Source organism: Mustela putorius, unplaced genomic scaffold, assembly GCF_011764305.1.
Source record: "Mustela putorius furo isolate JIRA1106 unplaced genomic scaffold, ASM1176430v1.1 tig00000592_pilon_pilon_pilon, whole genome shotgun sequence".
Lineage (NCBI taxonomy): Eukaryota > Metazoa > Chordata > Mammalia > Carnivora > Mustelidae > Mustela > Mustela putorius.
The window spans coordinates 2,304,412-2,328,211 of NW_025421426.1; the positions used below are offsets into that span (position 1 = coordinate 2,304,412).

General features: G+C 41.0%; 1 protein-coding gene across 1 annotated transcript in view; it reads right to left on the reverse strand.

The window, feature by feature from the left end:
• Window positions 1-23,800, reverse strand: part of DOK5 (docking protein 5) — a 358,181-nt gene that overhangs the window by 324,302 nt on the left and 10,079 nt on the right. The window lies entirely within an intron of this gene.

Here is a 23,800-nt window from a genome sequence, read left to right on the forward strand (position 1 = left end):
GTGTTGTTTTAAGCTGTTGTGTTGCCACCAAATAACTCAACTTAATTTTATATTGCAAAGAAAATCACAACATACCTTTCCCAGGATTTTTTTTATCCTCTCTTTTCTCAAAACTCATAGCCAATAAATCACAGAAAGGAGAGGGAAAACTGTTAGAAGAATATTCATGGATGATTTTCAGGGCAGGGGGGAGAAAAAGGCCAACCTCTTTGGTCAGTGTTTCAGAGGATCACATGGAGTCACCCATGAATCCTTCAAAAAGGTAGAAAATACTGGCAAAATAAGCTCATAGCTAATTAAGTTACATAAATTTTGGAAATTTAAATTTTTGGAAAGAGGACTCTATACATGTGATACACCCCTCTCCATGTAAGAATTATTACTGAGGTTAATTTATGGCTGTTAGAAAAAATGTAAAACAGAAAAGGGGAGAATCAGAGTTAAATGAATCAAGTTCAAGAGACATCTGAGAGCTGGTGCTCCTTGCACGCTACGGTGCTCAGTCTGAAAGGATCATAGAATTACAATATCAATACAGAAAAAGGCGTGGAGATAAATCTTAAGTGGAAAGATAGTGAAGTAGGGCCTTTTATTAATCTCTTCATGAAATGTTTCTTTTTCTTTTGTAAAAATGAAGGAGCAGTTCAAGTGAGAGCAATTCAAATGGCCATCCTTAGATGAACCTCCACTTTCTAGAAGAGAAAATGTCCCATTATTTTCTTTTCTCCCAGCTCCTCGAAAATTAGAGAAAACTGTGAGCTGGGGCCTTGCCTTCTTTAACAACATAGAAGACAATCCCTTAATGATTTCATTTCCGATATAAATACAGTGACTGACAGAGCATACTGCAATTAAAGATAAATAAAATGCTTACTTGAAATAAATCATATTTTAATTGGCACTTTAATTGAAGGGATGTTAAATATAATGACAGGATATTATCCCAGATTGTACTCTTTGGGCAAAATTTTACGCTGGTGTTCATTGTTTGTCTTAATATTTGAGCCAATGACAAGGTTTTTAAATTTGCTTTTCTCCAAAAATAACTGTTGGTGTTTCACATTGGAAGTAGAGGTATGAGTTGTAATCTGAGTAAATGAGTCTTACTGACTTCTTTCTTGAAACTGATGGATTTCTTGCGTTTCTGCTCATCTTGTGGAAGCTTTTGTTCCAGACCATCTTTTTAAGAATGTTTATATGGCAAAGGGCTTAGAAACAGGCATAATAGCCTGAGGGTAGATTTGTTTCCTGGCTGGTATAGTAAGATAATTTCTTCTTCCAAGCAAAATTTGGATAGATTTGCTAGCAACCCCGTCATGAAAGACTGGGGTTCCCTAAGCTGGGGGTTCCTCGACTATGTTGCAGCATCCACCTGGCCTGCTTCCCAGCAGCACCATGGAATCTAGGGAAAGGGAGGTGATGTGAGCATGAGGCTCAAACTGCCTGTCACGCTGTGAGTAACAGCAGTCCTTTGTCTCTGACCCAGCAGTCTTGTGTTTTCCACCAGCATCTAAGAAACTGTGGCAGACTCAGTTGTTAGCTCATAAGTAGAATTAAATCTCAAACTTTTCAGGGTTCTTGACATAAATGGGAGACTTTGGCAGAAAATTAAAAAAAAAAAATGGTTGGCAAGGCTGAAAATGTTACTATATCAAATATCCAATCTTGGGAGTAAGCAGTTAAATTTCTTCAAGGCCGGCCAAAGTTAGAGGATGGAATATAATTGTGTTTCTTTTTCTGTTTCTTTCTCTGGTATCTGCAGAGCACACACTCTAATTCAGCACTCTCGAGCTGTCAGCAGAGCTAGGCACCCTGGCATAAAGGCTGTTCTTGAGAGATGAAACTCTGGACACCCCAAATGGATGGACACTACTTCTTATTTAGAAGCACGCTGGCCAAGACCAAGACCATGCTCATTCATTACATACCAATTCTTTCGATCCTGCTCTGAGAATTAGCTCATGACATCAGCAGCTGAGATTACAAGACTAGTGAGGAAGCTGGAGAGAAGGCAGGGGGTGGGGGTGTAAATGAATTAATGAACTGATAACCTTGTTCCCGCAGCTCTGGAGACTATAAGGGAGATGTATAGCCTAGTCTCCCACACAGGGAAGGAGATTCCTGGGTTACAAATCTTGGCTCACAGGATTGTGTGTATTTATCAGTGCACTGGATACTCACTGGGGCCATTTTCCAGATTTATGTGCCTCAAATTCATGGAGTTCTAAACCATGAGAGTGATAGCCCTAATGAGTTTCCTCCTACTGCAAGACTGCCCGTCCTCCAAAAACCATAAATCCTACAGATGGTCAATGGAAATTCATGAAGGAAAAGAACCTCAACCAAGTTACAGAAACAAGTTTTACCTTTAGCCTTGATTTTACAAGAAACAAATCATCTCAAGGATTCCCTCTTTTCGGTCCAACAAAAAGTCTTAGCTATAGTCTTCGTTAGTCTTAGCTATAGCTACCCTGTACCCAGAAACAAGCCAATCCCCAAACTTTGGAGACCCCCATCCTGAAACAGCATAAGTAGGATCCAGCAGATTCAGGTAATTTACATTTCTGTCCCAACTCCAGTTAGGAGCATAGCTCAAGATTTAAACACACATCTCCGCAAAGGGAAACAACTCACAGGGGTTTAACGAGAGATGTGTATTTTAATGAAGGTGTCACAGGGAGATGAGGAAGAGGAGTTACTTCACCCAGTACTTACTGGACTTCTAATAGGACCTCTCTTTTCTCCCCACTACCACCTTCCCCTCAACCCCAGGGCCAGCCACCTCACATCTCCTTCCCCTCTTCCTCGCCACAACCTCTCAAAAGGGCCCAGTCTAGTCTTGAAAAATAGCTCTGTCCCTAATCTTGCATACAGATAACCAAAGCAATATAGTGACAACACAGTCCCCACTAAACACAAAGGCTCTAGAGTTACTATTTGGCTTTGCCCTGATGTCGTCACTAACAACCAACAAAATCTCTCTGAATTTTACATTCCTCACCTAGCAAGGGCAGACCAGAGAAGAGCCTCCCTCATAAGAAGAAAGGTACTGACATGGAAAGAGTTCAGCATGGCTTTGGCTCCTAGGAAACACTTGACAGATGGTATCCTTTGAGCTCCAACAGATATGGGGGTGGTGGGGGAATGAACTCAGCTCTCCCACCAAACAAAGCAAAACCTTACTTTGCCAACACACCTGATTTTTAACACCAGAGAAATCACCATGTGCAAGAATATATGAAGTCCTCTTTTTTTTTTCCTAGCCAAGAATTAGTAGGGGTACCTTCCAACGAACCTCCTCTTGGTCAGCAAGTGTCTGTGCTGCCTTCAGAGCGAGCCTGCCATTCTCAATGACTTGAGATCATCTGCTCCCCCAGTGTCCTCAATGGCAGGAGCATTTTCACCACCCCTCCCCCAGCATGAAATGCTACATGCTCTCTGCAATTAAGAAATCTGCTAATTATAGCATAGATCTGAGAGGCAAGTTGCTGCATTTCACTGAGGGAATTTAAACTCCGTTGGCATTTGGAATGATTTAGAACCTGCAGGTGCTGACGAGTACCTTGGCGGGTTCTCCTGAATTCCCAACACCCATGGACAGGCTGTGTCCTCCCAGTATTCTGGTACAGGCACTGGATGACTTATAAATGTAAGAACTCAAAGGGACAGGAAATAGATCTGGTTTATTTTAGAATGTAAACACTCGGGAAAGTGGCCTCACATTGACGTAGCAACGGGGCTTCAAATTAGTCATCTAGAAGCATTTTTATTGTATATCCACCAATAAGAAAATTTTTGACACACACCCAATATGAGGCTACTTTTCATCTATAAATTATATACATGCTTTAGGACACTAATGTTTTACATACTTGATAAAACACACACACAAATTATAAAGAGATGAGATGAAGTGTAAATATTTTTTGGTTAAAAAGGAAAAAAACAAGTGTGAATGAATCTCCTGTCATCTTTTTGAAACTCTTGGTTTCATGCTTTGTCATAGAGAAATCCCAAGGTCTCATTCTAAGTTTGATTTATTTTACTATTTGTTTGAATGCCTGTCATGTGTGAAACAGTTCCAAAGATAAGAAGGGTACTACTGACTATACTTAGTAAGTCATGAAACTTAATTCTCAGCCCCATCCATCAATGATGCATACCTATTTTTACTTTTTAAATACTTTTATGTTTTGTGTTAATATTCTCCTTGATCCATGGTTTCTTGGCCAGAATATTTTTAAAGCCAGTTGTTGTTGTTGTTGTTTAGCTACAGTCTTCAGATCAGAGTTTACTTAGTTCGGTTAATTCAGAGACACACTTAAACAGGCCCATGTAAAGATTTTGCTCTGTTTTGGTCCCTGACAGATCTCCAGGTTCTAAATCAGCCAGGCAAGTGGTGGGTAGTCAATAAATACTTGTTAAGTAAAGACTGCAAAATAATTACTTCAACTTCCATAGAGAGAACGGATTTCAGTGGGGAGGGGGGGGGTAGGAATAAAATGCAGAGAAAATGTAGCAGGCTACTGCAGTTGCTGTGGCAAGCCATGATGGAATTTGGACCAGGTAGTTACAATGGATAAGAATGACGAATTCTGGAAGGTGCATTTTGGAAGAGCCAACAGAATTCAGTGATGGATTACACAACGGAGACAGACGACGAGGATGGCGTCAAAGAGGCCAACCAGGTCTAGCCAGAGTAACTGGGTCTGTAGAGGTGGCATTAGCTGAGATTTGGAAGAGTGGAGATATATAAGCCCTCCAAGGGGAAGATTTATATATCATTATAAAATCTCAAAAGCTCCGTTTAAAACTTTTCTATGAAGCCAACTGCTTCTCGACCAAGTCTCTGCTACCGACCCAGTTCAAACCAACACTGGATTTCACCTGAATTTTTATATCAAACTCCTGATTAGTCCTTCTGTCTCCACTCTGACCCCTCTGTAGTCGACACGGCACTTATAGGGAGTATTTTTAAAGTCAGGCATCCTGAGATAGAATTTACACCATGGATCATAGAGTCATGTAACTACCATGCCAATCAAGGTACAGAATACTACCATCACTTCAAAAAGTACCAGAAGGGGTATTTTAAAAACATAAATCAGATCAAGTGACTAAAACCACAAAATTCTCTATTGGCTTCCCAACCCTCAAAGACCAAAATCCATTGCCTAAAGGCCCTGAGTTTATGGTGTTGCCACAAGATCTCTCTCTGATCTTAACTCCTATGGCTTTCCTTCTTGAAAACTCTGCTTTAGTCAAATTGTGCTCCTTGATATTCCTGGACCTCTCAAACCCACTTGTACCTCAGTGCCTTTGCACCATCTCCCAACTCCCACCCAGGTAACCTCAAGTAGTTCTTCCTAACTTCATTCTGGTTTCTGTTGAGAAAGCATACACACACACGCACATGCACACGCATGCACACACTCTTCCGTAAGGCTTTATTGCTTTAGCAGGTTTTATGTTCCTTCTTATGATTTATTCTTACATGATATATCATGTATTTACTTATGTTTGCTCATTATCTCTCTCCATCCCAACCTCCACTAATATGTTAGCACTATGTGAACAGGACATTGTAAATTTTATTCCCTGCTTTTTTGTCCAGCACCTAAAATAGCACCAGAGACATAGCAGACATTCAATAGACATTTGAATGCAAACATGGAGAGGTGAGTGGATGGATGGATAGACGGACAGACAGACAGAAGGATGAACTGACTGACTGACTGGAAGCAACAGAGCCATCATCTACTTTGTTCATTAACATGGCTCAGAAGTACCTCCACATTTCCCAACCCAGGGACAAGGTCACATACCCATGCTAAAACTCTCAGGCTGCTAAATAGCGAGGCTTCAATATTACTGAGACTCACATCAAGGATATTAGATGGATAATGTGGATCTAAACATAATGTCTTCATTGTGGAAAAAAAAAAAGATTCAATTTCACGTGTGTCTGCAGTACTAGATATTGTCGCTGTGGGAAAAAATGATCTTTAACACTAAATATGCTTCTACTTCATTTATCAGCTCTTCCCGTTAACCTCTTTTGCTTTTAAATCTATCTTCTTTTAATATTGTACTCTCTGGAATTTGCACCTCCAAAACAAACAGGCCCCCTTTCCCCAAACTGCCATAACGAGGTTCATTTTATTGAATATTTTGGAAATAGCCTTCATAGCTGTCCGCTTAATTAGGTCATGTGGTATAGTTTGCATTCAGCATTTCACAGATTATGCTTTTTTATTTTCCCCCAGAATTTTCTGCTGGGCTTTTAAGAAAGACTTTCTGTTGGCAAAGGGCTGTTTTCTGACTATAATTATCAGATTTCCCTGCCAAGTGCCCCTCTGAGCCAATGTGTTCAATTCCACAGTTGTTATTATTATTGGCCAGGTTTACTATTTTCTATTCAGGAATGTCTAAAGTTAGGTAGCTTTATGATTTACATGAATGGCCCTATGCTCAACTCTTTTAAGGAAGGGAAAATGAGTTTTTGCAATACAATCTAAACAATATGCCTAATGACGCCTTAGATAAGAAGAGAAACAAAGAGGAGTATCTCCATCTGCTAAGTGTGAGTAGGAGAGAGGCATGCTGTTTACTCCTCATCTACTAAGCACAGAAGATGGCCAGAGGAAAAGGTCAGAAGAGAACAAAGCTGGGACTCAGGGCTTTGAGACAAGACTTCCTTATTGCCATTCTAAACAACTGATCTTGAGGCTTGAGCTCTGATCAGTCTTGGTTTCTTTGGGATGTATATCAGATGCTCTAGAAATGGAAAGTTGTCACTTTTCCGGGACTCTTAAAACCTCTGTACTCTAGAAAGAAACTAGAAATGTTCTTAGTTTCCTCCATTATTGAACATTTCTGGAGAAGCTAATAGCCTGAATCAGGTTCCCAGTTGATATAATGACTACATCCAGATAATTAAGAGAATGTCTCTAAAAAGAAAAATCTAGTCATTTATTTGGCATTTTTCAACTGAAGTAGAATTGTTAGATTTTTTTTTTTTTCATACGGAAATGTGAGGGTGAAGAGAAGGCGGCGGGGAGGCGAAGAAAAACAATGATCTGTCCTTTGGAAATCACATGTGAATCATGTCCACAGCATCTTTTAACACATCCTTTAGAAATCATACTCCAGCTATCACATTGTTAGTAAAAGTTTACATTTATAGATTAATTCCATTTTTATAGGTAGGGGTGGAGGTGGACCATCTGTCAAAGATGTACAGGCACACACTCTTGAATGAATAAACTCTACCGCTAAGAATGTATCTTTGGGTACACTTCTGCAAGTTCCCAAAGATCACTAACGTGCATATATTCAAAGATGTCCACTGCAAAATTGTTTGTAACAGAAGATCGCTGACACAACCTAAGTGTCTGTCACTAGAAGACTAGAGAAATGTATGTGGGTACATCAGACAATAGAGCTGAAATATAGAATGAGATCATCTCCAAGTCCTAATGTAAAAATAGATCTGAGATACATCATCAAGCAAAATCCAGCAAGTTGCAGTTCACGCTGCGAAGTGTTAAGTGCTACAGCTTCAAGATCTGCAGATAGACTGGCTTCAAAACCCAGCTCTTGGGGAGCTTGGGTGGCTTAGTCCTTAAGCATCTGCCTTCAGCTCAGGTCATGATCTGAGAGTCCTGGGATCGAGCCCCACATCGGGCTCCCTGATCGGCAAGAAGCCTGCTTCTCCCACTCCCACTCACCCTGGTTGTGTTCCCTCTCTTGCTCTTTCTCTCTTGGTCAAATAAATAAATAAAATATTTTAAAAAAACAAAACAGCTCTCCCATTTATGGGCTGTGTGACCTTGGACAACTACTTTCATTGCCTTCTGACATAGTTTCCTTTCTGTAAAACAGGGATGATATTATTTCCCTCAAAAAGTACTGGTTGAGGGGTGCCTGGGTAGCTCAGTCAGTTAAGTGCCCAAGTGCATCTCAGCTCAGGTCTTGATCTCAGGGTTGTCAGTGCAAGCCCTGCATTGGGTGTGGAACTTCCTTTAAAAAAAAAAAATTACTGGCTGAGAGTAAATTAATTAATATACGTTAAGCACTTGAAATGAGCTCAAAAAATGCTGAACACATTGAAGATATCTTTCAAAAATGAAGATGAAATAAAGACATTTTGAGACATACCAGATCAGAAAGAATTCATCACCAGCATACCCCAACTACAAGGCAAATTAAAGGACATCTTTTCAGGAAGAAGGAAAATGATGCCAGGTGGAAATTTCTATCTATACAAAGGAAGTAAAATCACTGGCAATGGTAACTACATAGGTAAATATCTGAGATTTTTTTTGTCTTGCACTTAAGCATTTTTAAAAGATAATTGTTTAAGCAAAAAGGAAAACAATATAGTATTTGTTGTATATATAGGACTCATAACATACTTGTATCTTAAATATATGACAATACCATACTGTTGGCAGGAGGGGAGCTGGAAGTAGACAGTTGTAAACGTCTCATCCTATGTATAAAGTGGTCTTACGCCACTTGAAAGCGAGTTGTGACAAAGTTAAAGGTGTTTGCTCTAATCCAAAAAGCAACCACTAAGTAACAAAATAACTATGGTAGCTAAAAAAACGACAAAAAAGGAATTATATGAATATTCAGTTCATCCAAAAGAAGGTGGATAATGAGAGAAAAAACAACAAAGAAAAGATGAGAGGAATGGAAAACAAATCTCAAGATGATAGATTTAAATCAGAGTGATACTCATGGATCTGCTGTCTACATGGAATGAGCTCTAAATATAATGATATGGAAATATAAATATAAAAGAGTGGAAAGATGCACTATGCTAACACTAGCCAAAAGAAAGCTTAAATGATACCGTTATTACAAGAAAAAGGGGCTTCCACAGTAAAGAATATTTCCAGGTATGAAGGAGTCCATCTCTAATGAAAAAGGGGTCATTTCATCAATAGGACAGAACAATCCAAAATAGGTATGCACCTAGTCATAGAGTTTCTAAAAACCTAAAGCAATGATCAATAGAATTGCAAGAAGAAATAAAAATCCAGAATTATATTCAAAGACCTCGATACTCCTCTCTTAATAATTGATAGAACAAGTAGATAGGAAACCAGTAAGGCTATAAAAGATCTGAACACCATCAACCAACTTGACCCATTTGATGTTGATGCAACAACAGAGTACACATTGAACATTTACTAAGATAAATTGTATTCCCAGCTACAAAATAAGTATCTACAAATCTGAAAGATTTAATTCACATAAAATATTTTTTGGCTATAAGGGAATTAAATTAGAAATCAATTAACAGAGGGGTGCCTGGGTGGCTGAGTCATTAAGCATCTGCCTTTGGCTGGGTCATGGTCCCAGTGTCCTGGGATCGAGCCCCGCATTGGGCTCCCTGCCCAGCGGGGAGCCTGCTTCTCCCTCTTCCACTCCCCCTGCTTGTGTTCCCTCTCTCGCTGTGTCTCTGTCAAATAAATAAATAAAATCTCTTTTAAAAATCAATTAAGAGAAAGATTTCTGGAAAATCCACAAATATTTTGAAATTTAATACCTTCCAATACACCCCCAATATAACCCAAGGGTTAAACAAACAAACAAAAAAAACCAAAAGGAAAATTAGAAAGTATTTTGAGCTAAGTGTAAATGAAACAAAAAATAACACATCAAAAAATATTTGTGAGATGTTGCTAGAGGAAGCTGTATAGCACCAAATGTCTATATTTGAAAAGAAAGAAAATCTCAAATAACAATCATAATATGGATGGATCTCAAAACAATTGTGCTAAGTAAAAGCAGACAGACCAAAATGATTATACACTGTATGAGCTGACTTGTGTAACATTCTTAAGAATACGAACTGCTCTATAGTGACAGAAAATAGATCAGTGGTGGCTGGTTATGAGCCAGGGGTGTATGGAGAGTCAGTAAGGACTGGTCACAAAGAAGTATGAGGAAATTTGGGGGAATGATGGTTAATTCATTATCTTAATTGTAGTGATGGGTTCCTAAGTATGTATATGCCAAAATTTATCAAACTTCATACTTTATGTGTGTCCAAGTTTATTGTATATGAATTACACTTCAATAAGCTGTTTTATTTTAAACCATACAAATTTGATTATTAACCTGTGTTAACTAGGAGTGGGGTAGTGCTGATATGTGAGTCTAGAGGACTTGAGCAACAAAGGGAAAGAAAAAACTGAACTAACATAAATATGTACAGATGACATGTTCACGTGTATGAATTTATGTATAATTATAATTGCGTATCTGTTCATGAAGAAAAACAATTTTAGTCCATTTTGCTCTAAGAGTGTCCAACTGTGCATCCAAATCCCATCTCCTAAATGATTGACAATAATGACAGTAACAAAACTCCAGTGCCTTTTACGGAGACGCTGTGCTGTATGTGGAGCACAGACATGTCCGCATTTTATTCTTCCTGACAATCTTACGAGGAAGGTATTAGCATTATCCCCATTCTTCAGCCCAGACTCTCTCAACCGCTGACTTCCGACATCTTTCTGCTGTGTGTTCGCTGCTTACTGAGAATCATCTATGTTCACAGACGATGAACATAGATGTGAACTATAATATAGGGACTGAGGATCCCTATACTATGTGCCAGAAGATAACAAGACCAGACCTCAACTAAAGCCAAACTCCATTCGTAGTGAAAAGAGTTTAAAAGTAAATAAATAGAAGCGCCTGGGTGGCTCTGTCGGTTAAGCGACTGACTCGGGCTCAGGTCATGATCTCAGGGTCCTGGGATGGAGTCCTGCATTGGGCTCCCTGCTCAGCAGGGAGTCGGCTTCTCCCTTTCCCTCTAACCCTTCCCGCATTTGTGCGCTCTCTCTCTCTCTCAAATAAATAAATAAAATCTAAAAAACAAAAAAGAAAGAAAGAAAGAGAAGTAAATAAATAAAAGGGCACTCTGCTATTGGAATCAACTTAAGTATATAGTCAAATGGTCCAATGTCTAGCCATTTATTATGTTAGCTACATAAACATTTTAAATCACAGGTGCAAAATAATAAAGATTATTTGCATATTTCCACTCCATTGTTGCATAAAATAATGATCTTCAAGCTCTTCTCATATTAGAGCCACATTTTGAGTGATCTGACACCTCCCTACAAAATACATCATCCTAGGACCAAGTTCAGAATCCCCCGGGGGAGCTTCTTAGAAATGCAGATTCTCAGGCCCCACCCCAGAACAACCGGATCCGAAATTTCATTTTTTAAAATCTCCAGATGAGGGCGCGTGGGTGGGTCAGGCATTTATCAGCTCTGCTATCAGCTCGGGTTATGATCCCAGGCTTCTGGAATCAAGTCCCGCATGGGGTTCCCTGCTCAGCAGGGAGTGAACTTCTCCCTCTACTTCTACCCCCCAGCTTGTGCGCTCTCTCATACTCTCTCTCAAATAAATAAATAACTTTAAAAAAAAAATCCCTACATGCTTTCAGTGCACATTCACGTGTCAGAAGCACTGATCTCCCACAACCTTTCAGAATAAATGAAGTTCACTTTTATCTAAGTGAGTGAGGCTCTCCCTCAAGGTGGGTTCTTGAGTCACAAGTAACCAATCATAGAACATTAGCAAAATTACTTTTTTCCTTTCTCCTGCAAGTAGAGATTCAGAGTCACTGCTCTGCCTTTTAAAGTAACAACTAATGATGTATTGTATGGTGACTAACAGAACACAATAAATCAATAGATACTTTAAAAAATAAAAAAAATAAAGTGAACTTTAAATGGCTCATGTACAGCACCCATGAATTACAATGGAGAACTCATACTGAGAATGAGAACTAAACGTGGTTCAATATCTCCTTTTGGGGTGATTATGTCAAGTGCCCAGTATACGCATGAGCCACTAGCATGAGTGCCCAAGTTTCAGAGAGCAGCGAGTCTCAAACCTGGCGGTATCCGGGGACACCAATGAGAATGCCACCTCCCAGATCCATCCCAAAATAATCCACGGATGCAGCTCGGACAGCCAGGGATGAAGGAAATGCAGCCAGCCTAGTATGTCCTAGTTATCCCTAGTATAACTGGGATGGAAAGCCAGGCATACTTTGGTTGCACAGTTGCGTCCTGTGGGGACACCCCAATGTCCAGGCCACACGTCAGGCTGAATTCACCAGATTCTCTGGGGGGTGGGTCTGAACTTCCATCGTTTACAAACAGAAAAAAACTCCCCCCGGGATTCTACCCTGTAGCTGAGTTGAGCAAAGAGCCATTTGTTATTCAAAATAAAATAGGAGCATGAGCTCTCTGGAACATGAGACATTCCGGGAGGCCTTGAAAATGACTCCTTCGGGTGAGCGGAACAACCATAAACATCGTCTGATCTTTGGACCAAAATGATATACAGCCAGATGTGTCTAGAAAAATCTCCAGAACCAAGTCAAACAACAACAACAAAATTGTATCCAGTCTCCTTGGAACATCAGGAAAGTCTGGATAACTTTAGCTTTAATTTCTACCCTCCTTTTCTGTTGACAGTTTTAACCACAAGCATGTGCTCTTAGGTTTTCATCATAAAAAGAAAAGAAAAGGAAAGTTGCTTTGAGCCTATCGGATTTTCTGGGTTTCCTTTCACACCACCTTGTCACCTACAGCTTAATCTTCCTCACCAGCTCTCAAGCCTTGGTTCTTCCCCAGATGAAAACCAACTTGATCCAACAAGTCCGGCCCCACTTCCTGCTCCTGCCTTGATATTTCTGACCATTTGGAGCTAACTTCATGCCTTCATCTCTTAATTCCCACTCAGTTGTCACCTGGCTGTTTGAGCCCTCCGGTGTGGCCCCTGAGGTTGGGACATTCTATAAAAGGATGCATGGCAGACTATAAAAGTCTCGAACACTGTGTGCCAACAACGAATATTGGTAGGCAACACGTTTACCTCCCAGCTGGGGCTAGTGTACATCCTTCTCTTAATAGAAGGAGCCATTGTGGAGACAGAATTGTATGAGTTAGGACATGTCATGGTAACAAATGAGTCTCCAAATTTCCACTGCTGATGACAACAAAAGTTTATTTTTTGCTCTGTTTTTCATGGTAACAACCTACACATTCTGTGTGACCTAGTTTGCTGACGCGGTCGGTGGTTGATGATCTTCTACTTGGGGTTTGATGGTGGTGATGGTTCCAAAGAGCATAAACTTCAAAAGGCACCGCTGGATGCACACATTATGCATTTGTTCACTCATTCATTCATTATATGCCTTCATGGAACATGTTCTCTGGATGTGGCATCTGCTAGGGGCCCCAGCCACAAAGCTGAGAGACACATTCTATATCCTCAAAGGCTTGCCACCTAGTAAGGACTTCAGACAACCAAACCAACAATTATCCTAAGGGGCGACTCACAATGAGAGAAGAGAATACAAGCTAAGCTCCATCAGTTCTTGGCTGTGTGACCTTGGGATATCTACTTAACCTCTCTGTGCCTTAGATTCCTGGTCAACAAAATAAAATTCATAAAAGCACCTGCCATTAGGGTTGCAATGTGTACTGAAAGAGTTATTCTTTGTAACATATATTAAACTGTGTTTGGTATATGTAAGTGTTTGCTTAAGAAAATGGATAAATTTTTATTACAACGTTGTTATTACCAGACTAGAGAAGACCGAAATAAATCCACATACATATTGGTCAGTTAATTTCTAACAGTGATGCAAAGGTAATTCAGTAAAGGAAAAATGATCTTTTCAGTATATGCTGTTGGAATAGTGGTTGCTCTGTACCAAAACTAGGGGACCTTGACTTACACTTCCTTCCACAGACAAAACTCAAAGTGCACTGTGGGTCCAAATGTAAAACCCAAAATTATAAAACTTCTAGAGGAGAACTCAGGAGAAAAACCTCTGTGACCCTGTTGGATGCAATAATTTCCTACACAAGACACAAACGAATACAAACCCTAGCACACTGAAAATTTGGACGTCATTAAAAGGAAAAACCTGAGCCCTGGAAAGACTATTAAGAGAAGGATGTGCACTAGCCCCAGCTAGGAGGACGGAGGTCGGGGAGGGAGGGAAGGCAGAGACAGGCCACTCCGAAAGGGCAGGGGGCAGCTCCGACCAGCAAGGGAACTTACAGACACGGAGGTCCCGGGCCGGGAGCGAGGTCTCCGCAGCGCCCGCGAGAATCTTCGAGTTTACAGAGAGGCCTCATGGGGCCCATCCCTGGCCACTCCCCAGAGGAGCTCAAGGCCACCTAGCTCTCTCAGGGTCCCGACCTTGAAAATGGCTCCGGAGGTGGGAACTGGGCGGGGCGCAGAGTCCACGGACAGAGGCGGGGCCAGGAGCCTCCAACGTCCACGCGGCTGTCGGCTCAGCGGAGCTCAGGACCCTTCCGTGACCTCCCCCAGCAGGAAGAGCTATGGGTGCCAAACGAGCACGACAAAAAGGCTCAGCATCATTAGTCATGGGGAAATGCAAATTAAAACACTGTTGCCACCTCTGTCAACACTACACACTGTTGCCACTGTGTGTAGACCTCTACATACCTATGAAAGTGACTTCAAAAAGACCACTGACAATTACGCATCTAGGAGGCCAAGCAGGTGCCAAGCATGGTGCACCGCTAGGGGGAAGGCAAAACGGCACCAGCGCTGCGGGGAAGAGTTTGAAAAGCATCTTATCAACAAGCGCTTGCCATAGGACCCAGCAATCCATCTTCTAGGATTTCCTCGGGAAAAATGAAAGTTTAGGCCCACACGAAACCCTCTATGCAAATGTTTAGAGCAGCTTTCCACTTTACTCCCAAGTAACTCAAATATCCAACCACTCAAATATCCATGAGCTGGGAAATGCATAAGGAAGCTGTGGGCCTGCCCCAGTATGGGATGAAAAACAACAAAATGAACGCCTTACTGATGCTTTCCTCGATGGATGCATTTCAAAAGCATCTGAAATGAAAGAAGTCAGCTACAAGATACCACAGACTACTCTATGAGTCCATCGGTCTAGCATTCTGGAAACCGCTGAAGTACAGGGACAGATACCACATTGGGAGCTGCTGGTGCTGGTGGCCTGGGGGGGACTGAGGGCTGCCTGACTGCAGACGGGCTTCCGTGCATCGTCGGGAATGATAGAACGTTCTCCCTCATGATTGCGGCAGTGATTACATGACTGTGTACATTTGTAGAAACTCGGAGGACTGCAAAGGGTACATTTGCCTGTCTGTAAATTATGCCTCAACAGATCAGACAGAAAATGCTGATAAGAGTAATATGTGCTTCTTGTAAAAAATTAAAATACAGAGTAAAAAGTAAAAGGTTCACTGTTAACCAATTGTGGGTGTGGTTTTGCCCTGGTACACCACTGTAGGCTTTTGTTGAAATAAGTAGACTCCTTTTAGATGCGTGAATTTTGCTGTAGGTAAGTAAAACAGACTTAAAAAAATTATAAGAATGCCCTACTGAGAAGGAAAAAAAATAGAACCCCCCCCCCCAAGAGATTCAGCAACTGGACAGATGGTTTGCGTTTTATTAAAAGACAGATAACTTTTTATGGTTGGAAATTTACCATTTAAATCCTACCCCCACCCCCTACGGAGCCACAGAAAATCCATAGGCTTTTTTTTTTTTAACTTCAAAATATACCCTAGAACTTTTTTTTTTAAGATTTTATTTATTTATTTGACAGAAATCACAAGTAGGCAGAGAGGCAGGCAGAGAGAAAGAAGGAAGCAGGCTCCCTGCTGAGCAGAGAGCCCAACTCAGGGCAGGACCCTGGGATTATGACCTGAGCCCAAGGCAGAGGCTTTAACCCACTGAGCCACCCAGCTGCCCCTATTCCCTAGAACTTTTAAAGAAACATATTTTGGCCTAATTGTGTCATCCTTAAGTTACTGTCAGCATTCTCTGATCGGGGCTAAAGAGCCAAAGGGTAGAAGAAAAAGTTACTAAGATAAGCCAATTTTTTACTAGAATCAAAAAACTAAAACCAAACCAAACAAAACTGCCCAAGGATTATCAGAGGGCCTTCCAGGAAGAGATGATGCTTTGACTAGGTTTTGAAAGGTAAGCGGAAATTTATCTCTGGAGAATTGTTATTTGGTGGAGGTTCTTGGTCTAGGATTTGGAATTCATTCCACAATCTATATGGCACCCTCTCTCTGTGTTAACCATTATAATAGGGCAGGGTTCCTCGGCCTCACCACTCCTGACAGTCGGGGCTGTGTAACTCTCTGTTGTGAGGTGTGAGGGGCTGTCTTATATGTTAGCAGCATCTCTGACCTCTACCCAGTAAATGCCGGCAGTACCCACCCCACCTCCCCTCCAGCTGCAAAAACCAAAAATGTCTCCAGACATTGCAAATGTTTCTCGAGGAGCAAAGTCAACACCACCATGCCCTGAATCACTGCAGGAGGGCCCTGGGGACAAAATGTAAGTGAGACTTCTTCCCTAAAGAAGCTGACCATCTCATTGCAGAGAGAAAAAAGTGAATAGTATTTATTCTGAGCTGGTCCATGTTACAGATTGTGTGTGTATACATGTGTGTGTGCACATACACATAGACATTTTAAGTAAGATAGGTCTGCCTAGGATGGTGGTTCGATATGCAGGATTGAGAGAACTGAAGACAGGCTCCCAGCGTCTAAGTTTGAGCCCTACCACTTGGAAAATATGTGATCTGTGGGGACATTTCACTTAAGCACTGTATGCCCCCAGCTTCTCTGTTTGCAGAATATGGGGCAGAAACAGAACCGCCATCAGGACTGCAGAAACATTAAATAACTACAGATTGAAAATACAGTGTCCCAGACATGGTAAGGACTCAATAAATGAACTCAATAAATGTGAGTTGTTGTTAATTTCTCCCATTTCAGGCTAAAAGGGTCTTGAAAGGTGGTAACAAGTCGTCATGATATGCCTTCAGGATAGTAGATACTTCATAAATATTTGAGGGAAAGGGGAGGGAATACATAAATAAAAACATTAGCTGGTTATAAGTTTCTCTTATCTCTAAAACAAGCCTAGGCGTATCTACTGATCAGAGTGGCAGTGCGCATGAAATCTTTGGAAAGTATTCAGCATGGTGCCTTCAGTGGTGGCTGTTACTAGTAGTAGAGTTATCTTGCAGGGGTTAATCCAAAGATCTTAACTGGGTAAGGTTCTTCTGGAAAAGATCGTTTGATTCTGAACTCCTCTTCACAGACCTTAATCTTTCAAAAACATCCCAGAAAGATCCCCTTGTGCTTACCAGCCAGGGAGCGAGGTCACTCCAATGCCACTAAATGAAGCTGAGAGCGAGGAGAAGAGTTGGGACTGGTGGCAAGTGTTTGGGCATTACGCTGAAATACTCGCCCACTCAGGCCATCTGTCTACTTATGTTTTGGTTTCACTGAGCATTATGGAGATGAAGAATCAAGAAGATGTAGAAAAATAAAAACATGCGGAACTTCTGACGATGTGCAGGGCTGTCACTCTACCCAAGCACACTCTCTACGTGTCAGAAGGTCGTGCGTTTCCTCCTCTGAGGTCGGTGGCGGAGGCAGGAGCGCAGGTGGAAAGAGAAGGTAGAACAGAGAGGGAGGCTGCCGTCTTGGCATGGTGTGGCTGCCGGGTGTGCGGCGCCGATGTGCAAGTGTCTGGTCAGGAAGAGTCAGAGAATAGGGATGAGAGGGAGCAAGAGAAGCACAGAAAACCACCGCTTCCCTCCTTCAGTTCATTTGTACTAACACTTTCCACTGTGGACTGGACGTCTGCGTCTTCCCAAAGTTCTTGTGCGTAGAAGCCCTTGACCTCCAGTGGGATGGTATTAGGAGGCGAGACTTAAGGGGAGGTGACTGAGGTTAGGTGACGTCATGGGGATGGGGCCCTCAGGATAAGACTAATGTCCTTATCAGAAGAGACACCAGAGGGCTTGCTCTTTTTCTCTCCCGACCATGGGAAGACACAACAAGAAGGTGGCCATCCACAAGTCAGGAAGAGAGCTCTCATTGTAAGAAAATAAATTTCTGTTGTTAGGTCAGCCAGACTGGGGTATTTCACTAAGGTAGCCTGAGGTGACAGAGAGAGCTCCTCCTCTAGATCGCAACTTGAAGAGCTCATTCTTAAGTATTCTTTTGTAAACTGGCAGATGAGAGAAGGACCTTCAGCTACGTGTTCTTGTTGAACAGTGGCTTTTTCCAAAGTTGTCCTATATGATGGGTGGGAATGTTCCAATGACATCTATTCCTCCCCCACCCCCATCTCTACTGACCTGGAACCTCCCTGAGGACAGGACCACATATGTTTAGGATCAACCCTCTATACCTAGCATTAGCATACCGGATTAATATACATTTGTTTGGGAAACTTGGAGAACCAAAAGACTAAGATATATTATCCCACAAAGATGTCCAGCCTTGGGGCACCTGGGTGGCTCAGCGGGTTGGGGCCTCTGCCTTCGGCTCAGGTCATGATCCTGGGGTCCTGGGATCAAGCCCTGCATCGGGCTCTCTGCTCTATGCGGAGCCTGCTTCCTCCTCCCTCTCTGCCTGCTTCTCTGTCTTGTGATCTCTGTTTGTCAAATAAATAAATAAAATCTTAAAAAAAATAAAAGATGTCCAGCCTTGCTCACCATCTTTCAACTGCTGAATCAGATGCTATTTCCACAATAAACAGGGCATTCTGGGTCATATTTGCAGTCCCCAGACTGCTACCTCCCTCGCCACCACCTGCTCCACACCACTTTGCACATTTGATGCCACCAATGGCATGAGGATTCAAGCCCTTATTTCTTTCCTCATATCACTCTTTGTATATGATTCGTGTGGTTATCTTCCCAATCAATACCTGGAATTCGGCTCTGTACAGGGAGCTGTCCTTCAACACAAGCATTCTAAATATTTATGCATCTAGCAACAGAGTTTCCAAATATATGCAGCCAAACTGATAGAACTCACAGGAGAAACAGATGAACCCATAATTGTAGTGAGAGATTTCAATATCCCTCTCCCAAAAATTGATGGGTTAAGTAGACAGAAGATCAATATGGATATACATGACTTGAGTTAATTATCAACCAACTTGCTCTCATCAACATTATTGACACTCCACCCAAGACCAGAAGAACACACATCGTTTTCAAGGGCACACGGAGCATGTCAAAGGCACATGGAAGTTCTCGAGGAAGTCAAGAGGAAAAGGAAAAACTCAAGAGGTCCGAGCCTGGGCCACTACCTGCATTTGTTTTCAGAGTCCATATAAGCTCATTTCAAATCCTGCTATGGTTAATCAAGCAGTGATTAATAAAGCAGCGATCACCTTTAGTAAAATAAATAGCAGACAATGAAGGAGACTTAAAAGGCAGACAAAGATGAAGACAATGTGGAACCAAGCCCACAAGCTCATTATCAAATCCAAAAAGAGACAGAGAAATCTACTCATTATAATTACAAATAACAGTTTTCTCTGAATTAAGGTTTTCTTCAAGAAGTCATTGCATTCCTAAGTATCCAATTAGATAAGTAATAACTCTGAAGCATCTTAAAACCCTTTCAAGGTTTGGAGCGCTAAAGAAAATTCCATGTAAATATCTGGAAAGAGGATGGTACCTGTGTGTCTAGAATTCCTGACTCATCTTAGCTGTCAATAACTCTCTGTTTCTTGTTTATTTTGCAGATGGGTTCGGCCAAACAGCAGACGTACAGATTCTTTGGTGTGTGTGTGTGTGTATGTGTGTGCGTGTGTATGTGTGTTTGTGTGTGTGTGTGTGTGTCAATGTGAATGAATTCCGTTCCTTGAAGAAAACCATTTGGGGAAAATACACCTTTGAAATAATGAGTTAAGCATCAGAAATAGATGTTTATGTGTAGATCGTTTTTCATCTATTTTTTCTTCTCTCTCTTTTCCAGTTTCCTCTCTCATCAGCTCACCTTTGCCCTCCAAAGATGCGATCAGTTACTGCTTTTTGTCTTAAATCAATATGTCTCACAGAAGAGGAAAATTGTTTTTTCTTACGGACTGTAAATCAATCACATTATGCTATGTAATACAAGGTGTTCACAGTCTGTTTAAATGTGTTGTTTAAAAGATTCTGTTAGAGCTAAGTCTTGTAAACCAGAAAATATAATAAAATATGACTGCATTTTGTGAGTTTGAGCCAATGATTTCTTGATGAACAATGAAAAACACAAGATTCCTTCTGCCTCATGATCTTCTCTCCTTCTTAGGGAACATTCTTCCTAGTGTCAGAGATCTTCTAAAGAAGGTACAGGTTTCAATGCTTTGGAGAAGCATGGCGATTATTGTCACCTTCCTGGTCTTTCTGTCCTTTTCTGGGATCGTTTTTGAATGTACTTTGTGAACACTGATCACATGGAAACCGTAAACACTCAGTGAAGACTCTTCCTTCCTCTCTCTACTTCCCTACATGTCTCACCCTATCTTTTTGTTTTTAGTTCACATTTTAACTGGGAATGACTTTTCATTTCCTAAGCCCTTTTTGGCATTTTAAGCTCTGCTAAGGATTTTCCTTAAACTTTAATGCATTTCATTAGAAGGATAAAATAAAGCAATCTTACCACCCTTTATGAATAATTAGTGACTTAGAAACAAGTCTTGGAGCCACGAAGATTTCACTGGAAGGTTGTGAAATGATAAAAATACACCAAAGCATATACTTTGATGCACTTTAAAGAAATCATCATAGACTAATAATATGGTATCTCAAAGGAACAGATCAGACTGACAGGAAAATTACTTTTCAGGAAACAAAGTAGCTATGACATTTATAGCAACCTTTATAAAGGTTTGTAGCAAAAGAAAAAGAAGAAATTTAATTCCATTATTTCCATGAGCCTTATAAGCAACCCCAGTCAAAAGGAAAATTCCCACATGCACGTACACACACACACACACACACACACACACACATCTCTAGAACAAATACATTTCCTTTGATTCCTAAGCATAAAGAAGAACGAATAACTTTCTAGCTGATGTTACTCCTTCCTTTCCTAGAAAAGGCAAACTTCGAATAGAATCAAAGCCATGTTAACATGCCAAAGTGAAAACTGGTAGAGTTGCCATGTGCCAACCCATTTATACAGCATTTTTCATCTCTATAACCCCACTTTCTATAAAACTTAACACAACAGTGTTTTCTATGTTGTGTAGCCTTTGTTAATTCATTCAGACACTGCCAACTTGCCTCCTTTCAATTTCTCTTCAAGATGATTTATTTGTACAAAGTCATAAAGTGGATCCTGTGAAATTGAAAGTCATTTCTTCAGTAGGTGATTCCACAGTTCTGTGGGGTTTTTTTTCTATTTTTCTACTCCCAAAATAAAATCAGAAATCACCAAATATTAAGGTCTTTTCAGATGAATCAATAATTAAGCTAGTATTTCTTTTTTTTTACTCAAACAGGGTCAATCTGGGTGGCTAGACAGGAAAAAAAAAAGTCAATCTGATTTTGAAAAATAAAGGCTCATATGGTCAACACAGGAATTTGGTAGAAACACTTAGCTTGCAGGCCAGTGTCTTTGGTTGCCTTAGAGATCCAGTTGTCCTATAACACAACCCTCTTAGAGAGGTGAATGGGCAGCATCCTCAGAGGGACTCCCAATGAGCCTGTCTCTTGGTTTTCCAATATTGCTTCCCATGGGTAATCCCCTCCCCTTGAGTATGAACTGGACTTACTGACCTGCTTCTAATGAAAAGAACATGACAAAAGTGATAGAATGTCATTTCTGAAACTAGATTACAAAAAACCTATGGCTTCTGTATTGGAGGCTCTCTCTCCCTCTTTCCTGCATTGCTTTCTCTGGAGGAAGCCGGGTGCCATGTTGGGAGGCACACGCATGGAAGGGTCCATGTGAGTAAAACATGGGTGCATATCTTCTGAGGCCTGACACTGGCCACCTAAGTGACCTTGAAAGCAGGTCCTCCCCCAGCTGAGCCCTGTGATGGCTATATTCCTGGCTGATGACCCTTATAGTCTTGGGAGACCCTGGTCCAGAGGCCTCCCAGCCCAGATTTCGGACTTACAGAAAGTGTGAGATAATATATGTCTGTAGTTTCCAGTGGCTAACTTTGGGGATAAGCTGTTACACAGCCATAGATACCAGTACAAGATATAACTGAATCCCTTATACGATGTCCAAGATATGTCAACCTTATAAAGGACTCAACTACGAATTGTGTCATGCAAAGGGACAGTGTGTTTGTTCATTGAACTGGTTTCCACGCTGATGTAATTTTGTTAGGTATTCACTTCCTCCGTATGCCAAGAATTCATCTCATTTTCCTCTTGTTTCAAATGACATATAAATATAGGAGGAGAGAGAGATGTAAGATACTTTAAATGGTTAAACAAGAAAACTAAGGGATAATTATAAAGTCTCTATCTGTCTGCAGTAGGCACACCCCCAGTCAATTCTTACCTTGCAGGTATACAAAAAAGGACTTGCTAAAATAACTTACTGCAAAAATAAATACATATATGTACGTACATAAAGCAACTTATTATACATGAAGAGTCCTATGAGAAAGCCGACTGCTAAGAGGAATGATCAAAAAGGAAATACCCAGAACAAAAGCAAGGATCAAAATGATGCAAAGCTCGTACATTCACTCTACCTAAAAGGCACTGGCTATCAATATGTAGATATCTGGAGGCTTTCTCACTTTCTAGCGGGCATTCACCAGTTGCCTCCCTGATACCAATTCCCACTTCTTTGTACCCCCCTCCCTGCTCTCAGCTCGCGAGTCTGCGTGTGACTCTACCCGCACCTGAGGTCAGAGCGCAGGACCCAAGCTAGTGAATGAAACCACCGTACAGCCCTGCTATTGGTCAGTGCTGAGCACATGACCTAAGCCAGTCCAATCAAAAGGAACCTCCGTTTCCTTTGAGCGCTTCCAAGGAGGCTGTCATCTCCGCAGGTGGCTTCAACCTAGAGATGGAGGAAGGTAGACCACCAAAGCCATCCGTCTGGGGACATGGGAGGGGCTGGATGCTATTGCCTGTATTCTCAGAATAAAGGGCATCAGGAATAAATCCTGAGGACCCTGTATGAACCCTGAATCCACCCCGCCTGAAGCCCATCCTCCCTCTGAGCGTTATTATGCACCAATAAATCTCTCTCTTTTTTTTTTTTTTAGCTTAAATCAGTGAGAGGCAAAATTTTTGGCTGCTGTTTGTTTTTGTTTTGTTTGTATTTGTTTCAGATCACTTGTGATAGAAAATTTCCTAATAATTTTCTTAATTATTGATTAAGGTATTAACATAATTAATAATTATTTATTACAGTATTAATTAAATACATCCAGGCCCAGGCATTTAAAAAATATTAGCCTTTTCAAGCCTGGTGGATAGGGTTTGAGTGCTTTGGGTCAGCTCTCCTCAAAGCATCACAGGATTTTTGTTCTATAAAGGATCCACCGCTACCAGCCAATTCAACAATGGAGGATATTATAAAATATCCTAAGATATTTTATAATTATTTTAATAATAATCGTTACCTTTTATAATAATCATTTCTACCACCATTACCATCACTATCATCATATGAACCACAGACTGAGCACTTAACACACATCAGGTACTGTGCTAAGCACTTAACATATATTATCCCATTATTCGTTTTCCTACAAACAGGAGACTAGTTAAAATAGAGATTCCAGAATCCAAACACCCCAGATGTAAATCTTTTATTTCTGCCAATTTCTGCCAGTGTGACCCTGTTAAAATCTCTACCTCAGATTGCTTGTATATAAAATAGATGCTACAGTTTTCATCAGGAAGTTGCGAGGATTAAAGGAATTAATATCTACAAAGTGCTTAGCA